The following is a 19,978-nucleotide window of genomic DNA, read 5'->3' on the forward strand; positions in this document are numbered from 1 at the left end:
CATAATTCACTTGGGTAAATGACTAGGGCAAATACATTAGGAGTAGGATTGCTGGGTCATGTGGTGAATATATGTTTAACTTTATAAGAAACTGCAAAATAATTCTCAAAAAATGTCATACCTTTTGCATCCCAGTCAGTAGTTTATGAGAGATTTAGTCATTCTGCATCCTTGTCAGGACTTGGTATTGCCAGGTTGTTGCTTTCCCATCCTTACAGGTGTAGTGGTAGCTCAGTGTGGCATTAATTTGCATTTTCCTAATGGCACCTTTTTAATGTGTTTATTTGCCTTCTATATCTCTTTGGTGAAGTGTCTGTTCACAGCTTTGCCAATTTTTAAAAATTGTTTTTTAGTTGAGTTTTAAATGTTCTTTACTCTGTATATAAGTTCTTTGTCAGATATAAGATTAGCAAATATATTGCAGGGCAGGAATAAGAGACGCAGACGTAGAGAATGGACGTGTGGACACGGTCGGGGGGAAGAGGGATGGAATGAATTGGGAGATTGGGATTGACATATATACACTACCGTGTGTAAAACAGGTAGCTAGTGGGAACCTGCTATACAGTGCAGGGAGCTCAGCTTGGTGCTCTGCGGTGACCTAGATGGGTGGGATGGGGTGGGGAAGGTCCAAGAGGGATGGGATATATGTATACACATAGCTGATTCGCTTCGTTGTACAGCAGAAACTAACACAACTTTGTAAAGCAACTATACCCCAATTAAAAAATAAGATATATGCACACCAAAAAAAAAAAAAAAAGATTAGCAAATATTTTCTCCAAGTTTGTAGCTTGTCATTTAATTCTCTTAATAGTGACTTTCTCAGAGTAAAGAATTTTTTTTTACACATTTTGATTAAGTTCTGTTCATTCATTTTTTTCTTTTATGGGCCATGCTTTTGGTGTCATATCTAAGAACTCTTCACCAAGCCCTAAGTTCCAAATATTTCCTCCTATGGTTTCTTATAAAAGCCTTATAGTTTTAAAGTTTACTTTTAGGTCCATGTACAAATTTTAGTTAATTTTTAATAAGGTATGAAGTTTAGGTTGAGGTTCAGTTTTGTCTTCCATATGGATGTCCAGTTGCTCCAACAACATGTGTTGAAAAGTCTATTCTTTCTCCATTGATTTGCCTTTGTTGAAAATCTGTTGTCTATGTATGATTATCTATTTCTGGACCATCTGTTCTCCTGAGTGATTTTTAACTTTGCTAGTAATGCCAGTCTGAAGGTGGGTTCTACTGACTGGTGAGATGTGAGGTGCCCTTATTCTGCCAGAGGGTGGCCTAACAGATGGAGTTGATTTTCACTGGATGTACAGTTCTCTAATCTGATGTGGGGCTGGGATTTGAACTAAAAGAGGATTCAAGAACAGACGTTCGGTTGACATTGAGCTATGAGGGATCAAATTCTTCACTCCATCCCCAACTCCAAGTATATGACTTGAGTTGTTTGGACCTGTTTTTGCAAGCATATAGATCCGCCAGGGAAAATTGACTTCCTATATTGTTACACGCTATGAAGAATTTTAAGGAAAAAGATGATTGACTCTCTTCGTCCAGAGTAACTTTTCCCCCTTTATGTGCCCCCACTGACTTTCCACTGGGCAAAGGCGTAGTTCCCTCCATCTTATCAGCCTCTCCCTGCTGTCTCCTGGCTCCTCAGGAGGATGAGGGGCTCCTTCCTCCGTCCTCCCACAGACTTTTACAGAGTTTCTTTGAGCAGGAAGGGGTCCTGTCTGCTCCATCTCTACTCCACCAGCACTCAAGGCAGTGTCTGGCCCTCTGGAGATACTATGTGTTTGCTGTTCTTGAATTTGTTCCTGATTATTTTTGAACAAAATAAACAGTATGAGGCATTTATAAAACCTTTTCTAGAGTGAGGGGGAAACTGGACGATGCTGTATGGGATTTGGACTGAGAGTCAGGGACCTGAGTTTTAACCCCACCCACCACAAAGCAGTTGTGTGACTTAAGTAAGTCCTTTCATTTCCTTCTGGGTTGCTATGTTCTTATCTGGAAAAGGAGGAGATTGGATGAGAACAGGCATTGCAAAGTCAAGGCCTACGGGGGTCAGACAGGCAACATAAATTAATGAAATATAATGGGTATAAGAAAAAGTAGCTGCAGAAACTCATTGATAAGTGACAGTTGGCAGCCCCTGGTAACCACCAGCCTACTCTCTGTTTCTACGAGTTTGGCTTTTTTAGATTCCACATATAAGTGAGATCATACATATTTGTCTTTCTCTGACTTGTTTCACTTAGCTTAATGCTCTCAGGACTCATCCATCTTGTTGCAAATGGCAGGATTTTCCTTTTTCTCATATCTGAATAGTATTCCATTGTGTGTGTGTGTATCTTCTTTATTCATTCCTTCATTGATGGACGCAGGTTGTTTCCACATCTTGGCCATTGTGAATATACGATCTGTCCCTCTTTGAGCCCCGACAATGTCCCCTACCCCTCTTTAACTGTCTCTCTTGCTCATGCCATATCACATGCTATTTCCCATGGAAGCTGCATGTCCAATTCATCGGGGTGTCCCTCACAGCTCAGTGCCTGGCCCAGGGAAGGAGCCCAGGAGATGATCAGGGATTTCAATGGGGAACATGCTGAGAAGTGGACCCTGCCGTCCCCATGAGCTTCTCTGGTGCGGGCATCCAATGCTGGGCTCCTAGGGGCAGAATGCATTCTGGCTGCAAGTGCGTCTGGATGTCCAGTAATATGACACAGATGTCTTCATAACTTTGGCTGTTTCTGGGGGTGGCCTCATGGGATTCTGTCACCATTTGTAATCCTTGTTATCTGTCAGCAGGGCACCCACAATTTTTCTCATGATCAGATTGATCCTGGCGAAATGTAAGCATCTTCCCATGTACGGACAAAATAAATTTAACTGCAGACTTTTTTTTGAAACAAACCATTATTAGTGAAAATCATATTTTTCCCTATCATTGCCAGTGGGTAATTGTCATTGATCCTAGAGCCAAGCTCATCCCGAGTGAGAACTTTGCTAATTCTAGGTCTAGTTTTTGGAAAACCGGACATCTCTCTGCCTTTACTTTCCTCCTCATCCTGGAATCCCCCCAGCAGAGCATGTGGAATCCATGTTCTCCTCTGTGACATCCTGACAGCTTCGCAAACGACAGCTCTTGATTCTGATTGAACCGAAAGGGCTTCAGAGGGAGTGTGTGAACCTTAGGTGAAAGGTGGATTGTGTCCCCTGTGGAAGGAACGGAACGGGTCTGTTAGAAATGGAGGTCTGTGTATGTTCATCCAGTGGCCCATTGGAGCCCGCTGTTCTGGTGAATGTAAATGAGAAAGAACCGCCACCCATTCTACCTATGCTTATATGTTCCTGTGTTAGAAATATATGCTTTATAAAGTGCAAATCTTCTATTAAATGTAAAGTGCTATACAACAGAAAAGTAAATAGCAGGAAAAAGTTGCTATTGTTTAATGATTGGAAAGGCAATTCTAAAACAAAGTTTTCAATGCATCTTAAATGTTTATGTTCCTGGGGTAGTGAACTCAATAGTCTCTAACCGAGGTAAGTATGCCTGGCAAATATGTTGATATCTGCCAAGCGCACCCATCAGCTGGAGAGGAAAGTAAACCAGGGTGAATGAGAAGAGCTGACTTCAAGCTGAACGTGGGCTGCACAGTAGTGACGTGGGTTATGCGTGGAGCCATGGGGATCATCTTTTATGCCAGCAAGGCTATTATTGGCTTTATGACATTTCTGCTTGGTACTATAATTTCCTGAAACTTATAATTTAATTAAGGCTATAGAAATTGATAAAATGATTTTTTAAATGTCAAACAGTTTAATCTTTATAGTAATAAAACCCCTTCTTGGTGGATTCACATGGGTTAAGGGACATGACATCTTGGGGTTCACCTTGGAGACACGTGTAGACTGCAGACCTAAGTGCCTCTGTCTTTGAACTGACCTTCAGGTGGTGCTTTTCCGCTTGGAGTTCAGAAGGCCTTGGAAAGATGATTGAGTCTAAAATATGAGTAAAACAGGAAGCTCTTCTCATCAGGATACACGTGGGGGTAAAGAAAAATGTGGGGCAAATTTCAATTCTGTACTATTCTAGGTTTTTATCTGCACTGTCACTGGTAACATGACAAAATTAAAATAGGAAATATTCTAAATATTGATAGCCAAAAACTTTTTTTTTGTTTGTTTCGCCCTCTATCCTCTATTCAGATTTAATAAATGTTGACATTTAGCCACATTTTAAAAAGTTTTTTTTTTTTTTTTTGCAGAAAATGTTACAGTTAAAGCCTCTTTTTCTACCCCACCGGGATCCCATTCCCCTACAGCTTTCCTAGAGGCAGCCAGTCTTCCAAAGTTGTGTTGTTACATACATGTTGTTGCATTTGGCTCCTGGCTATGTGTCATGAACAATAACTACTATTATTTTGTGAGTTTAAAACATTTACGGTAATGTTCTTACTCAGTAATCCATCTTTCTTCAGCTTGCTTTATCACTCAAAATTACGTTTTTAGGATTTATCCTTATTAATTGATGTAGAGCTAGTTTCCTTACCTGCTGTATTAATTCCTTTCAATGAATATATCATAATATATCCATTCTCTAATTGACGGGAGTTTAGATGGTTTCCACCTTTTCATTTTACAGACAGAGCTGTTGTGTACTTCTTGGGGCTTGTTTCCACGTGGACATGTGAGCTTCTCAAAGGTATAGGTGTAGACGTGGATTTCTGGGCCTTAGGGGACAAACATCATCCACTTTGGTAGATGTTGCTGAATTGCTCTCAATTTGCACTTCCAGAACCGTGTATGAGAGTTCTTGTTGCTCTGCATCTTCTCCAACTCTTGGCATTATCAGGCTTTTACATTTTGCTAATCTGATAGATTGAAAGGTATCTCATTGTGTTATTGATTTGTACTTCTCTGGATTTCTGGTGATTTATGCTTTTCTTTCTCATGATTGTTGGTCATTTGGGTTTCTTTTTCTATGCATTGCCAGTTTATAGAGTTTGCTCATTTTTGTAGTGGGTTATTTGTGTTTTTTCCTTACAGTTACCAAACGTTCACTATATATCCTGGACACTTAAAAAACAAAAACAAAAACAAAACTACTCTCTCCATTTCTTTTTTGTTTTGCTTTGTTTTGGTTTAAAACAGCAAAAGTTAATTTTCTTACAGTTCTGGAGGTCAGAAGTCCAAAATGAGTCTTAAAGAGCTAAAATCAAGGTGTCAGCAAGGCTGGCCTCTTACAGCTTCTAGCTCTCTCCATTTCTTGCCTTTAACCTTTGTTTTTTGGTGTCTTGTCACATAAGTTTTAAAATCATGTTGGTCAACATTTTCTTCTTTTTTTGCTTCATGGTTTGTGCTATTGTGTCATTGCCTAGTCTGGGATTATAAAAATAGTGTCTGTATTTTTTCCTAAATATTTTAAAGTTAACTGTAATTCTCTTGGAATTCATTTTTGGATATAGCATGAGTTAGAGATCTATTTTTTTCCCCTGTAAATAACCAATTGTCCCAGGACCATTTAATAAATAGTTCAGTCATTTCCCGCAGTTCTATAATGCTACCTCTGTCACATCACAAGTTCCTATACACAGAGAGGCTCTCTCTATTACGTTGGTCTAACTCTGCACCAATCCTATTGTGTCTTAATTATAAGGCTTTAATAAATGTCTTGATATCTGGTAGGACAAGTGTCCATCTTATACTGTTTCAATATCGGCTTGGCTGTTTTTCGGCCTTAATTCTTCCATATGATTTTAAAACCAGCTAAAAATGTTCATGAAAAACCTTTCTGGGACTTTAATATGAATTACATTCAATTTATGTATTAACTTAGGAGGAACTGATGTTGATGTTGAATCCTCTCATCTCTGAGCATGAGATATATCTCTGTTTATTTAGGTCTAGGACTTTCAGTGAAGTTTTATAATTTGCTTTCATTTAACTCTTGCACCTCTTTCTTTAGATTCATTCCTAGGTTTGTCATAGTTTATTGCTCTTGTTAATGGGATCTTTTAAAAATTACATTTTCTAATTCGTTGTTGCTGATAAGGATGCCATGGATGTTTGTATATTGATCTTGTCTCCAGCATTCTTGCCAAACTCTCTTATGACTTTTAATTGTTTGTAGTTTCTCATGGATTCTCTATGTAGACAATCTTACGTGCACATAATTCTTCTTTTTTCCCTCCATTTCAAATCCTTATTTCTCTTACTCCTTTTCCTTTGTTTATTGTGTCAGCCAGATATGTCACACAATGATGAGTGGAGTGGTGTTAGAAAAAACATATTTGTCTAGTTCCTGACTTTAAAGGAAATATGTTCCTAAAGTTTATTGTAGATTTTTAGCAGAAACTGCTTAGTAAAAACTTCCTTCTATTCTTGGTTGGCTAGATATTTCATTGTACTTTTAAATTGTGAATGGGTACTAAGTTTTTTTTTTTTTTTTTTTTTTTTTTTTTTAAACATCTTTATTGAAGTATAATTGCTTTACAATGGTGTGCTAGCTTCTGCTTTACAACAAAGTGAATCAGTTACACATATACATATGTTGCCATATCTCTTCCCTCTTGCATCTCCCTCCCTCCCACCCTCCCTATCCCACCCCTCTAGGTGGTCACAAAGCACCGAGCTGATCTCCCTGTGCTATGCGGCTGCTTCCCACTAGTTATCTATTTTACATTTGGTAGTGTATGTATGTCCATGACACTCTCTCACCCTGTCACATCTCACCCCTCCCCCTCCCCATATCCTCAAGTCCATTCTCTAGTAGGTCTGTGTCTTTATTCCCATCTTGCCACTAGGTTCTTCATGACCTCTTTTTTTTTTTTTTTTTTTTTTTTTTTTTTTCCCTTAGATTCCATATATATGTGTTAGCATACTGTATTTGTTTTTCTCTTTCTGACTTACTTCACTCTGTATGACAGACTCTAACTCCATCCACCTCATTACAAATACCTCCATTTCATTTCTTTTTATGGCTGAGTAATATTCCATTGTATATATGTGCCACATCTTCTTTATCCATTCATCCGATGATGGACACCTAGGTTGCTTCCATGTCCTGGCTATTGTAAACAGAGCTGCAATGAATATTTTGGTACATGACTCTTTCTGAATTATGGTTTTCTCAGGGTATATGCCCAGTAGTGGGATTGCTGGGTCATATGGTAGTTCTATTTTTAGTTTTTTAAGGAACCTCCATACTGTTCTCCATAGTGGCTGTATCAATTTACATTCCCACCAACAGTGCAAGAGTGTTCCCTTTTCTCCACACCCTCTCCAGCATTTATTGTTTCTAGATTTTTTGATGATGGCCATTCTGACCGGTGTGAGATGATACCTCATTGTAGTTTTGATTTGCATTTCTCTAATGATTAATGATGTTGAGCATTCTTTCATGTGTCTGTTGGCAATCTGTATCTCTTCTTTGGAGAAATGTCTATTTAGGTCTTCTGCCCATTTTTGGATTGGGTTGTTTGTTTTTTTGTTATTGAGCTGCATGAGCTGCTTGTAAATCTTGGAGATTAATCCTTTGTCCGTTGCTTCATTTGCAAATATTTTCTCCCATTCTGAGGGTTGTCTTTTGGTCTTGTTGGTACTAAGTTTTATAAATGTTTTTTCTGCATCTATTGTGGTGATTAGTCTTTCCTTCTTAATCTGTCAGTGTGGTGAATTACAGTAAGATTTTCTAATGTTGAATCTTCCTTGAGCTTCTGGGATAAACCTTACTGGTCATCACAAGCACACACGCACACCATATATTTACCATGTGATAAATATGGTATATGTGATCGTGATATATATGATACATGATGTATATCATATCAAAAAACATATTTTAAAATAAATATACATTTATACACACACCACACTGCTGGATATGTTTGCTAATATCTTATTTAGGATTTTTGCATTGATGTTTTTAACTGAGATTGACCTATTGCTTTCCTTTTTTTGTACTGTCTACTTCTAAAATATAGCTTTAGATTGAACTTGTAAAAATACATTCAGGAGCTTTTGTTCTTTTTCTATTTTTTGGTGTCAATTTTGGTAACATATTTTTCTAGGATATTTTCCATTTCATCTGTTTTTAGTTTTACTGCTTTAAAGTAGAGAATCGAATTCTCATACTTAAAAAAAAATCTTTACTGTACTTATAGTTGTGGCTCCTTTTCATGCCTAATAGTGTTTATTTGTGCCTTCTTTTGTTTCTCTTGCTCATTCTTGTTGAATATCTACCTATTTTATTAGTCTTTTTAAAGAATCCACATTTGTTTTGTTCCTATGTGTATTGTCTCTTTGCTTTTATTTTATTGATTTGTTATTATGATAGGCAAAAACTTTTAACAGCACGATCTTCTGTTCACTCTCATAATACCTAAATACCTAGCATTGATTTCCAGAAAAGTGCCCCCAGATAGCCTCTTTGGAATAAAAGAATATTCTTTCAAGTTGTCAGGCCACGGGGTAAAAAGAAATCAGAATGCTTTTTTCTCTCTCTTTGATATGTACAATTGAAGGTATTTCTTACTGCAAACTAATATTCCATCCATCATGTGGCATTAAAGCATTTTTCATATTAGGCTTAGTAATAAAGGGTCACACTCCATAGCCTTAGGCATTTCAGAGGAAAAAAAAAACTTAAAGTGTTGAGCATTGTAGAATATGTCTGAATATTCAGAATGTTTGATTTTAAGAATTCAGGTTTATTTTCTATTAGCATGGAAATGACTTTGAGACATCTCTTCAGGATGCCATATGGGGAAGTACCCATTTGGGAAGGCATGGAGCAGAGACATTTTCTTCAGAAAGTGTGTGACGAGAACCATGTCTTACTGGTCTCTGTATCTCTGTGCTCGACAAAGAACACATGCTTCTTTAAGGGTTGCTGAGTGGCTTAACAGCCTTTGTTCTATGGCCTACCTCTGTCTAAAGTGCCCTCTTTCCGGGATAATCCCGCAGATTCAGCCAGGGGCCTTGTTCTTAGGGGCTGACTGGGTCTGGTGTCCGTCCAGGGATGACTGAATCAGAAAGAGCAAGAGGGCAGCTCCAGCCGGGATGGCCCCTCGCTTGTCATTTTATACTTCCGGGTTGTAAGACCGGTTGGCTAGAATCATAGTGATGAAAATTTAGAGGAATCATAATATTATTGAAAGTGAGAATTATAGAATCATAGCACATTTTCTAAGGTTAGCATCAGTTATCCCAATTCCCTCATCCCATGGATGGGGGATTGGAGCCTAGAGAGGGCATGTGGTTTATCCAGATGACCAGAGAGAACACAAGACGCAGGGCCTGGAGAACCCGAGTCTTGGTCCTCCCTCACAGTGTAGCACAAGTTATTTGGCTTCTCTGAGCCTCGATTCCCTGAATTGTCAGTGGGAATGGTAAATGGTGCCCACCTCCTGGGTTTGCTGTGCGTCTTGTATCTCTGCTGGGCATCTTCCCTCTGCGCATCCAGATCCACTCTCTGCCCTTCTCGACCCCCTCTCTATCTTGGGAGGCGGTGTCCTGTGGATTATATCAAGGGGCCCCCAGGACCTCCATTGGGTTTGGCGGCTGGGGAGCCCCAAGGAGAGTTGGGGGGAGGAGAGTGGGGGCGGGGTGCTTCATCTCCCGGCTCCCTCCCTGCTATTCATCGAGGACTGGCTCAGTCTCTTGGTAGAGGTCACCGCTCTTCCCAAGATGGCCTTGTCCTCATGATAAGTGATCTTTCCAGGTTTGGGTGACCACTCCCTCTTCCCGTGTCTTTAGGTCTGAGGTGACAGCGGCTGGGCTGCTGCGAGCTCTGCGTTATTGCCCTCTCCCTGACGGTCTCCCTGTGCCCAGCTCCTTGTCTCTCTGTGAGTCCTGTTTCCTGCGCTCTGACTGGTACTGGATGCTTGGACAGAGCCTGTACGTGGTCGGGTCTTGGTGCAGGAATCTGCTCCTAGCAGTAGGCGTGTTAAGTGGCAGGGAGCTTGCAGTGGAGGTGAAGGCTCTGGTATTGTCCAAAGCCACGTGGCGAATCCTGGCAAAGTGTGTGGGAAGTACCCCTCCCATCGTCCTCACACAGCTCTTTCCTGTCTTTTGTGCTTGGACTCGAGAATGGATGGCTGACCCCTAACACCTGCCCTTTGTGGCCAGAGTGAAGCAAAAGCTCAAGCAGATTCCATCCTGTATCTGGTGCCCTGTGGAGTGTTTAAACCTGCCTTGTACAGTTAAAACATACAAGACGGTGAAGGAAATCATTGCAAAAGTAGTTGAGGGTTATTATTATAATGACACGAGTGTCACTTTACATCACCACTTGCACAGTGGCCCGGAAAACAAGAACTGAACAAGGAAGTAGGCACCCCTGGTTCTGGGCCTGGATGTGTCTCTGATGTGCAGTGTGACATGGGAGAGTCACCTTGAGTGTGCTCTTCAACCTGGCAGGAGGAAGAATATTCTTGAAAACTGAACATGTCGAAAATGGAAAATTTCAGTAAAAACGAACTCAGTGCACGCTGAGGACCTTTAACTTTTTCTCATTCATTTTGGTGGAAAATGTAAAAGAGTATCACTAAAGATATCAATGAGAGTTGCTTTATAAAGTCAATTGCAACATTTTAATACAAAATATGCACTGAATGTGTTCCTAATACTTCGATAAATTTGCATTGAGTAGCAGCAGACCTTTCAAGACATTTTTGGTAAACAAATTTAGAAAAAAATTATATAAGAAAATGAAAGGCTGTTACCTCCAACAATTAAAATCATTTTTTGACCTGCCCTATTTGATGCAGTCTGCTGATTTTTTTTCTAATATTATCACATGACAGGGTGGTATGCTCACTACTAATTGTAGACAAGAGTGGAAACAAAACCCCTTAAAAGTACAGAACAACCAACCACAGGTGGGGAACAACCAGCCCGAAGCACTCAAGAAATGGAGAGGATGACCCCCTGTCATTCCAAGTGCAGAGACAGTGCCAAGGTCAGATGACCCTACCCATGCTCCTCCTCTTCCTTGCATCCCCCACCCCAGACGCCTACGCTGTCCGTGCCAGGCACAAACCCCCTCCTCAGCCTGCACTCCATGTGAAGCCCCCTCCCCACCCAGACTCCATCTTCTTCCCCCAAACTAGTGCTGTGCTCCGTGCTCACCTGTTGCCCCCCTCCCCCGCCCAGTGCGGAAGGTAGCCAGGTGGGTAGAAATGCCCCTGCAAGAGTGTGCAGTCCCCAGATCCCCTGCACCATCTATCACCTGTTCGAGAAAGCGCACGAGAGAAACAAGGGCAACGACGTCCGACTGTTACCTCCAGCCGATGAGCAGGAGGAATGAAAATCAGAGAGCACAGCTCCAGCCGGAGCAGAGCCAAGACGCCGCGGACGGCCCGGCCCGTCCCAGAGCCGCCCTGTGTGTAGAGAGGCCTGGACACCGGCAGCCGTCTGCTGCGTCCCCAGAGGAGCCCGCGGAGAAACGGCCACCCCTGCAGACACCAAAGTGTGCGCCAACAGCGTACACAGGTGGCGATGGTTGAAATAACATCAACAAGATCTGAGAAAGAGGTGTGTGTGTGTGTGTGTGTGTGTACGTGTGCCAGTTCTCTGTTTTGGTGGGGAGGGGGGGAGGGAAGGGAGGGGCAGGTGTGTCTGAGGGCTGGGAGAAGGGTCCTGCCGAGTCAGGGGCCAGACCTGCAGGCCCACAGTTAGCCAGACATGGGGGATAAAGATGAGGTGAGGACTGAAAACTGCAGACAGATTCCTCCTGAACACTTTATCCCATGGGCAGAAAGAAAAGGATTTGGAGTTTGCATGAATGAGTGTATGTGTGTGGGAGGAGGCGCAAATATGGGATGGGATGGAGGTTTGGGAAGGCATCAGAGTTCAGATTGCCAGAACCCAGATAAAGAAGACTGTGATGTGTGTGGGTGGCATTCCCACCCACAAATGTCAAATTGTCTCCAGGCCATCTACCTCATAGTGGTATTTGTTGCTTCCCACCCTGTGCTGTAAGCAAGGACTAAAAAACTCATCCCACTAAAAGTTACCAACGGCACAGCGTCCTCATTGACTAAAGGTATTTGGAGACCACAAACCCAACACTGATTGGGCCACTTTCTTGCTAAGATACCTGGGGTGATCAGTAGCCTCCCAGAACAGGGCAGAGTGGTTTGCCCCTGGAGCCGGGGAACAGTCTGCAAAGAATTTTAATATAAGAATTAAACCAAGTAAAAGCTGGTCCTGTTTTTATCATCACCTCCGTACCATGACATTTATAAATAATGTCAGTTATTAAATACTCTTCTTCCCCCAAGTCTTTACTTTTGGGGGATGGTGGTGAAGGGGTTTTAATATCAAGTGTACCCGCTTGGCTGCCTTCTGCATGGACAGCATAGGTGTCTGGGGCGGGGGATCCATGAGGAAGAGGAGGAGCATGGGTGGGGTCATCCGACCTTGGCACTGTCTCTGCACTTGGATTGACAGGGGGTCATCCTCTCCATTTCTTGAGTCCTTGTGGCTGGTTGTTCTGTGCTTGGTGCTGGTTGTTCCCCACCTGTGGTTGGTTGTTCCGCACTTTGAAGGGGTTTTGTTTTGACTCATATCTGGATTGAGGATTGAGTTAATCATGTTCCTCGAGTTAATTGTTCAGGATCCTCTCCTGTTTCTTCACTATCTGTTGCCCTTTATTTCCACTCCCCAGCCCCATTCTCCTAGGCAGTCATTCTAACGTATTTGATGCATATTCTTTCCTGTGCATAGGAAACTAAACCAGATGCCACAAACCTGGCATTGATAAGACTGCTTTCTTGCTAAGAAACTTTGGAGGAGAGTGGTGGCCTCCCAAGGGTGAGGAGTGGGAGTGGTCCACCCCCCTCCATGCAGGCAATAAAGGAGAGCATTGTAGAGAATTTTAAAGCAAGACTAAAACGAAGTAAAAGCCAGTCTTCTTTATCATTACCATACTCCAGCATTTCTAAGTAATGCCAGTGATGAAATAATCTCCTCCTCCAAAAGATCTTTTCCAAAGTGGCTTTTTATTTCTCATAGAAAATATTTTAAAACCAGCTTTATTAAAATACAACTGGCATACAATAAACTGCACAAAGTATACAATTTGATTAGTTTTGACCTATGTATTCACCTGTGAAACCTTCACCAAAATCCAGATAGTGAACATATCTGGGTGTTTCACAAGTGCAGGTGCCACTGGGAATGGACCAGAGTTTCAGGGAAAGTCCAATGTATTCCAAGTCATATCTAAGCTCCAGGCACACCTGGAGAAGAGTTGCTACTCTCACGTCCCGAATTTCTGTCCACACCTTGCATGTGTGGTGCTACACACACCTGATACTGTGGTTCACTATCAGTTCTCCAGTTTTCAAGAGTATTTAATGTTGCCTGAATGCGTAAGATTGTTCTGTTTTTTTTAGTAACACAAGTATTTGAGCATTATTTTTCTCATATCCCATCTTGTGAGCGCCCAAATTTTTTCTATGTTCATCAGATTTTGTTTGAAATTTTGCTTTCATATGAACACTCAGCAGAAAACTACTTTTTTCCAATTATCTAGTAACAAAAATCTTTGATTTGTAGTTTTAAAGATTAACGCTCAAAGTTCTCCTCATAACTGCCTTGACGTTTAGGGTTGTTCTGTTAATTTTCATTTGCTTTTTTGTGTTTTTTGTTTTTACTTTTGCACTGAAGACCATTAAATTTGATTTTGTTTTGCTCAGGAAAAAAAAAACTCAGAAGTTTCCTCATGCCTCCTGGTAATCCTCTTCTGCCTCTCTCTCCAACTCCATCTTTAAGCATCCACTGATCTGCTTTCTGTCACCGTGTGATAGTTTTTATTTTATGAAACTTTATGTCAATGAATCAGATAGTATTTACTATTTTTGTCTGGCTTCTTTCACTTGACATAATTACTTATGTAATTCATCCATATTGTTGTGTATCAATAGTTTACTCTTTTGTCTGCTGAGAATTCCACTGTAGGGATATATGAAAACCTGTTAATGGATATTTGGGGGCCCCAAAATGAAAAGATGAAAATATGAATATTTGACTATCACAAATAATGACTGCTAGTGGGAATGGGGTTTCTTTTTTGTAGAGATGAAAGTGTTCCAGAATTAAATAGTGGGATGGTATCACAACCATGTGACCATACTAAAACCCACTGAATTATACATTGTAAAAGGATGAATTTCATGGTGTATGAATTATAGGTCAAAAAAATGAATACTCTTTGAATTAAATATTTCACTTACAGATGTTTTTAAAGAAGATAACTATTCATGTATCCAAAAATTATGTACAGGGATGATCACTGCAGTGTTTCTTCAATACTGAAATATTTGAAGCAAATAATTGGGACTGGTTTAATATAATCCCTATGTATCTATAATATGAATGTATACAGCATTAAAAAAAATAGACACTAAATTTAGTTGCCATTGATTGATCATTTGTTAGTGGCAAGCCAACAGAAATTCATCAAAATGACCATTTTAGTGTTCTTACCAGTTTATGGTCACAGTGGTTTCTATTCTAAGTAAGCAGATATTGGCTGTGACTCTGGATTCGCCTGTCTTTCCAGACTTCTGGATGACTCTCACCTCAGTTTTCTGATGGATCCAAGAGAAAAATCATTGATTTTCAGTTTGTCCAACTTTTTTCTTGCTGTAAATACAGGTCCATTTGGGCTGCTGTAAGAAAAATGCCATGGACTAGGTGGCTTCTAAACAACAGAAAATTTATTTCTTATAGTTCTGGAGGCCGGAAGTCTGAGATCAGAGTGCCAGCATGGCTAGGTTTGAGTGAAGGCCCTGTTCCAGGTTGCAGACTGCTGACTTACTGAATCTTCACATGGTGGAGAGCAGAGAGGGGAAGCAAACTCTAGTAACTCTTTTAAAGGGCACTAATCCCATTCATGAGGGCTCTGCCCTCATCTAATACTAATTACCTCCCAAAGGCCTCACCTCCTAATGCTATTACATTGGGGTGTAGTGTTTCAACATATGAATTGGAGGATACTCAAACATTCAGTTTGTAACATTCTGCCCCTGTCCTCCCCAAATTCATGTGCTTCTGGCATGCAAAATACATTGATTCCACCCCCCCAACCCCCAAAAGTCTTAACTTGTTCCAGTATCAACTCTAAAGTCTGAAGTTCAAAGGCCCATCTAAATGTCATTTAAATCAGATATGGGTGAGATTCAAGGTAAGAGTCATCCTGAGACAAAATTCCTCTCCAGCTGTGAATATAAGAAACCAAACAAATTATATGTTTCCAAAATACAATGCTGGGGCAGGCATAAGATAGACAGTCCCATTTCAAAAGGGAGAAATAGGAAAGAAGGAAGGAGTGATGGGTCCTAAGCAAGTCCAAAATCTAGCAAGACAAACTCCATGAGATCTTAACGCTCTAGAATAATTTTCTTTGGCTCCATGCTTTGCCCTTCAGGCCCACTGGGGCAACAAGCCTTCCTTCTGGGCACACTGGAACAGTTGTTTTGCCTTTTTTGTATAAGCAAAGCAATGCCCCTTCCCCCCTTTTGAAACTGAGGAGGCAGCCCTAATGATCTCTGAATCATTTTCAGGGTCATTCTCTTTTTTTGAAGAATAGCACACATGCTCAGCCATATAGCTCTATGGTCCTATCCTGTGAAAGCCAAGAAGTTCAACAGTCTTCCTTCATTCCTTCTCATCTCCTTCCCTTTCAGTTCAAAAATGGCAGATTTCCTCCTGGGGTAGCTGATAAAGTATGCAGTTTATACTCAGACTGATTTTCCTATCAAATGGTCACTTGGTCACACCCTTAGTGTTCTCATTTTTTGCAACATGGATAGGCTGAGAATTTTCCAAATCTTTACATTCTGCTTCCTTTTTAAAAAAATTGACGTATAGTTGATTTACAATATTGTGTTAGTTTCAGGTATACAGCAAAGAGATTCAGTTATTTTTTTCTGATTATAATAACCATTATAGGTTATTACAAGGTACTGAATATAATTCCCTGTGTTATACAGTAAATCCTTGTTGCTTATCTATTTTATGTATAGTCATTTTTATCTGTTAATCTCATACCCCTAATTTGTCTGCTCCCACTCCCTCTCCCTTTTGGTAAGCATAAGTGTGTTTTCTATGTCTGTGAGTCTATTTTGTTTTATATATAGATTCATTTGTATTATTTTTAGATTCCATATATAAGTGATATCATACAGTATTTGTCTTTCTCTGTCTGACATACATCACTAAGTATAATATTCTCTAGGTCTATCCATGTTGCTGCAAACGGCAGTCTTTCATCTTTTTATGGCTGAGTAATATTCCATTGTGTGTGTGTGTGTGTACACCACATCTTCTTAAGCCAGTCATCTGTTGATGGGCACTTGGGTTGCTTCCATATCTTGGCTATTGTAAATAGTGCTGCTATGAACACTGGGGTGCATGTATCTTTTTGAATTAGAGTTTTCATTTTTTCTAGATATATACCCAGGAGTGGGATTGCTGGCTCACATTTTCAGTTTTTTAAAGGAACCTCCATACTGTTCTCCACAGTGGCCACACCAATTTCCATTCTCACCAACAGTGTAGGAGGGTTCCCTTTTCTCCACATCCTCTCCAATATTTATTACTTGTAGGTTTTTTGATGATAGCCATTCTGACTTGTGTGAGGTGAAATTCTGCTTCCTTTTTGTTTAACAATTCTATCTTTAAGTCATTTCTCTTTTCTCAATTTTTGCTATAAGCAGTCAGGAGGAGCCAAAGCAAATGAATATATTTCAATAGTAATAATAATAATCTTCTTCTGGTGTTTTCAAGACAAAGCTTTGCAAGTTTGCTTTCACTTAGTATTTTTTTTTGGTAATTAATAAAAACTTTATTTTTATGCTAGCAAATGTTATATATTGTGATTTGCAAACTCTTAAAAATCACATGAAACAATCTTGCAAACTACTACATTTGAGATAGTTTGTCAAACATGTTAACCTAAGTGTGCTTACTTGCTGTAGGCATAATCTGTAAATGGTTTAATTTGTATGCAATATTCAGCATAGTTTAGAGGAGAATCAACTAATTGTAGTTTGCAATGGATTAAAGTCACAAATAATTAATGTTTTCTCTTTTATTATTGAAATATACTCATTTGATTTCATTAGCATGATTTCTATTTTCTCCTTCACTGACAGTTGTGTAAATTAAAACATTAATTAAAAGAGATGTAACAGCAGTTTTGAATTTATTAGAGTTTTAAGGGCATTCGTTCTCTCCCTGAAAACAAAACATACACCTGGAATTCTAGAACAATTTGTTCTGATTTCACGGTTGCACTTATGGAATTCAATACTTTAGAAAATTTGGCAATTTCCATAATATTTGGATTTGCTTTAATAATATATTTTTAATAATTTTTTTTTTTGCCATAAATGTCCTTTCATGCAAATCCATGAGAAAGTAATCCTGGGGAGAAATATTCTTAAGAAATAGTCTTTTGTTAATTATACTTCAACCTTTCTTCTAAATCTCAGAAGCCAAACAGTGTTCCAGCATTGTCCCTGAACATATGTTTTATTTAAATAATTAATTTACTTTTTAACAGCTTATAGTATTGACTTGACAAGCCAATAATTGCACTCTGGCAAATAACTGTTTTATGAATGGAGAAGTTGAGTTCTGCAGAGGTCAGTTGCTAGTGATGGAGTTTGTCCATTTTTTTCTTCTGAATACTGAAGCAGGAGTTAGATTGCACCTGTGTGTGAGGATTTTGAGTGAAGCAGGATGATTAAATGAATTTGCATACCTTTTGTGAGCACCATTTAGCAAGATTGACTTCAGTTATAGTCACCTCTTCTCAGATGACAGGGGCTGGTTTTGGAGAACTAGGAGTCTAACAGAAATTGCAGGCATCTGGCATACATATAAGTACAAATTAATAGGTGCCATACAAATTATTTTGCTATATGGAGTTAATATTTTGAGTTGCAAATTTTTCAATTTTGTTGATTTATGCTCTTATTTTTATTATTTACTGCCTTCTGCTTATCTGGGTTTAATTTGTTCTTACTTTTGTAGTTTCTTAAGGTGGAACTTTTGATCAAGTTTTCAGATATTTTTATGTAGGACTTTAATGCTTTAAAATTTTTAATTAATTACTGCCTTGGGTGAATCGCTCACAAATGTTATGTTGTGTTTTCCTTTTCATTCATTCCCAAAATGCTTTCTAATTTTCCTTTTGATTTGTTCTTTGACTCTGATTATTTTGAGGTGTGTCATTTATTTTTCCAAGTACCTGAGTATTTTCTTGATTTTTGTCCATTTCGGAATTCTATTTTCATTCTTTTGTTGTCAGTAATAATATTTTGCATGATTTGAATTCTTTTAAATTCATTGAGCTTTTCTTATGGCCCAGAATATTATTTATACTGGCAAATGTTCTATGTACACTTGAGTAAATGCATATTCTGATGTTGTTGGCTGAAGTGTTCTATAAATGTCAATTAGAGAAAAGTGGTTGAGTGTCATTCAGGTCGTCTGCATCCTTACTGATTTTCCTTCTAACTGTTGCATCTATAACTAGAAAAGGAATGTTGAAGTCTCCAAATAAAATTGTGGATCTGCCTATTTCTTCTATCGGATCTATTATTTGAAGCACACACACGTAGAATGACATCTTGGAGAACTAATCCTTTTATAAATAGGTTAATATCCCTTTTTATCTCTGGTAATATTCCTCATTCTGAAGTCTACTTTGTCTGATATTAATATAGCTACTGCATCATTCTTTAGATTTTTAGTGCTATATATTTTCCATCCTTTTACTTTTAATGTATCTATCTTTATTTGAAAAGGATTTCTTGTATAGAACCTATATCTGTGTCTTGCCTTTTGAAATCCAGCCTATATTTTATTTTGTGTTTTAGGAACTTTATACTTAATGACATTATCATTATGGTTGGATTAAAATCTACCATCTTGCTAGCAGCTGTCTTTTTATTACACCTACTCTATGTATTATTTTTACTCTCTTTATGCTTTCTTTTGGACTGAGTATTTTTATTCTATTTAATCTCCACCTTTAAGCAGAGGTCAACAAGCTGTGGCCCATGGACCAGCTGTCTGTTTCTACATAAATAAGGTTTTACTGGAACACAGTTAAGCCCGTTCCTTTACATATATAACACTACAAAAGCAGAGTACGTAGTTGAACAGAATTATATGGCCCGGAAGTCTAAAATATTTAGTATCTGGCCTTTTAAAGAAAGTTTGCCAAGCCATACACTATTGAGTTGTTGCCCTAGGGTTTAAAATGTGTCCCCATGATTAATCTTCCCTTCAAATTATACCTTAAAATTATATTCAAATAATATTTGACTTCGGTAAGGAAAGACCGCCATATTTAAATAATATTTGACTTCGGTAAGGAAAGACCGCCCGCAGGTGGAGGCTGTCTGGAGCGAGCCGTGACCCCAAGGCCAGTAGTGCAGGGCACCAAATACACCGGCGTGCGGCGGCTCCATGTCCGCATGGTCCTGATGTCTCATCAGCTCAGGCCGATGGGGCCCATGACATCACCTACTGCGTGATCCTTGGCAAGCTCTGTGGGGGGTTCTCAGCTGCTGCCGGGGAGGCTGGGGTCCACCGCAGTACCTCCAGGTCCCAAGGCTAAGTGGTGGCCAGAGCTGGTGGGGAGCAGGGGTTGGGGTGGGGGCAGCTGCAGGCTCCTGTGTAGCGGGAGGGCAGGCTGCACACACACACACACACGCACAGTGTGTACACCCACCGAGGGGTGAGGACCGGGGCTAGTGGCAGGGCTGGCTCCCTCTGCAGTGATGCAGGCGGCCGGCAGAGCGCAGGTACACAGCCGCAGCTGCTGGCTTCAGGTGAGCCCAACGGTGCGGGCCAGGGATGGGACCCAGGGCAGGATCCAGGTCCACAAGCAGCTCTGTGACCTTGGCTCTCAGCCCGGGGGCTAGGCTGACCTTTTGCACAC

The sequence above is a fragment of the Eubalaena glacialis genome, chromosome X (genome assembly GCF_028564815.1).
Source record: "Eubalaena glacialis isolate mEubGla1 chromosome X, mEubGla1.1.hap2.+ XY, whole genome shotgun sequence".
Lineage (NCBI taxonomy): Eukaryota > Metazoa > Chordata > Mammalia > Artiodactyla > Balaenidae > Eubalaena > Eubalaena glacialis.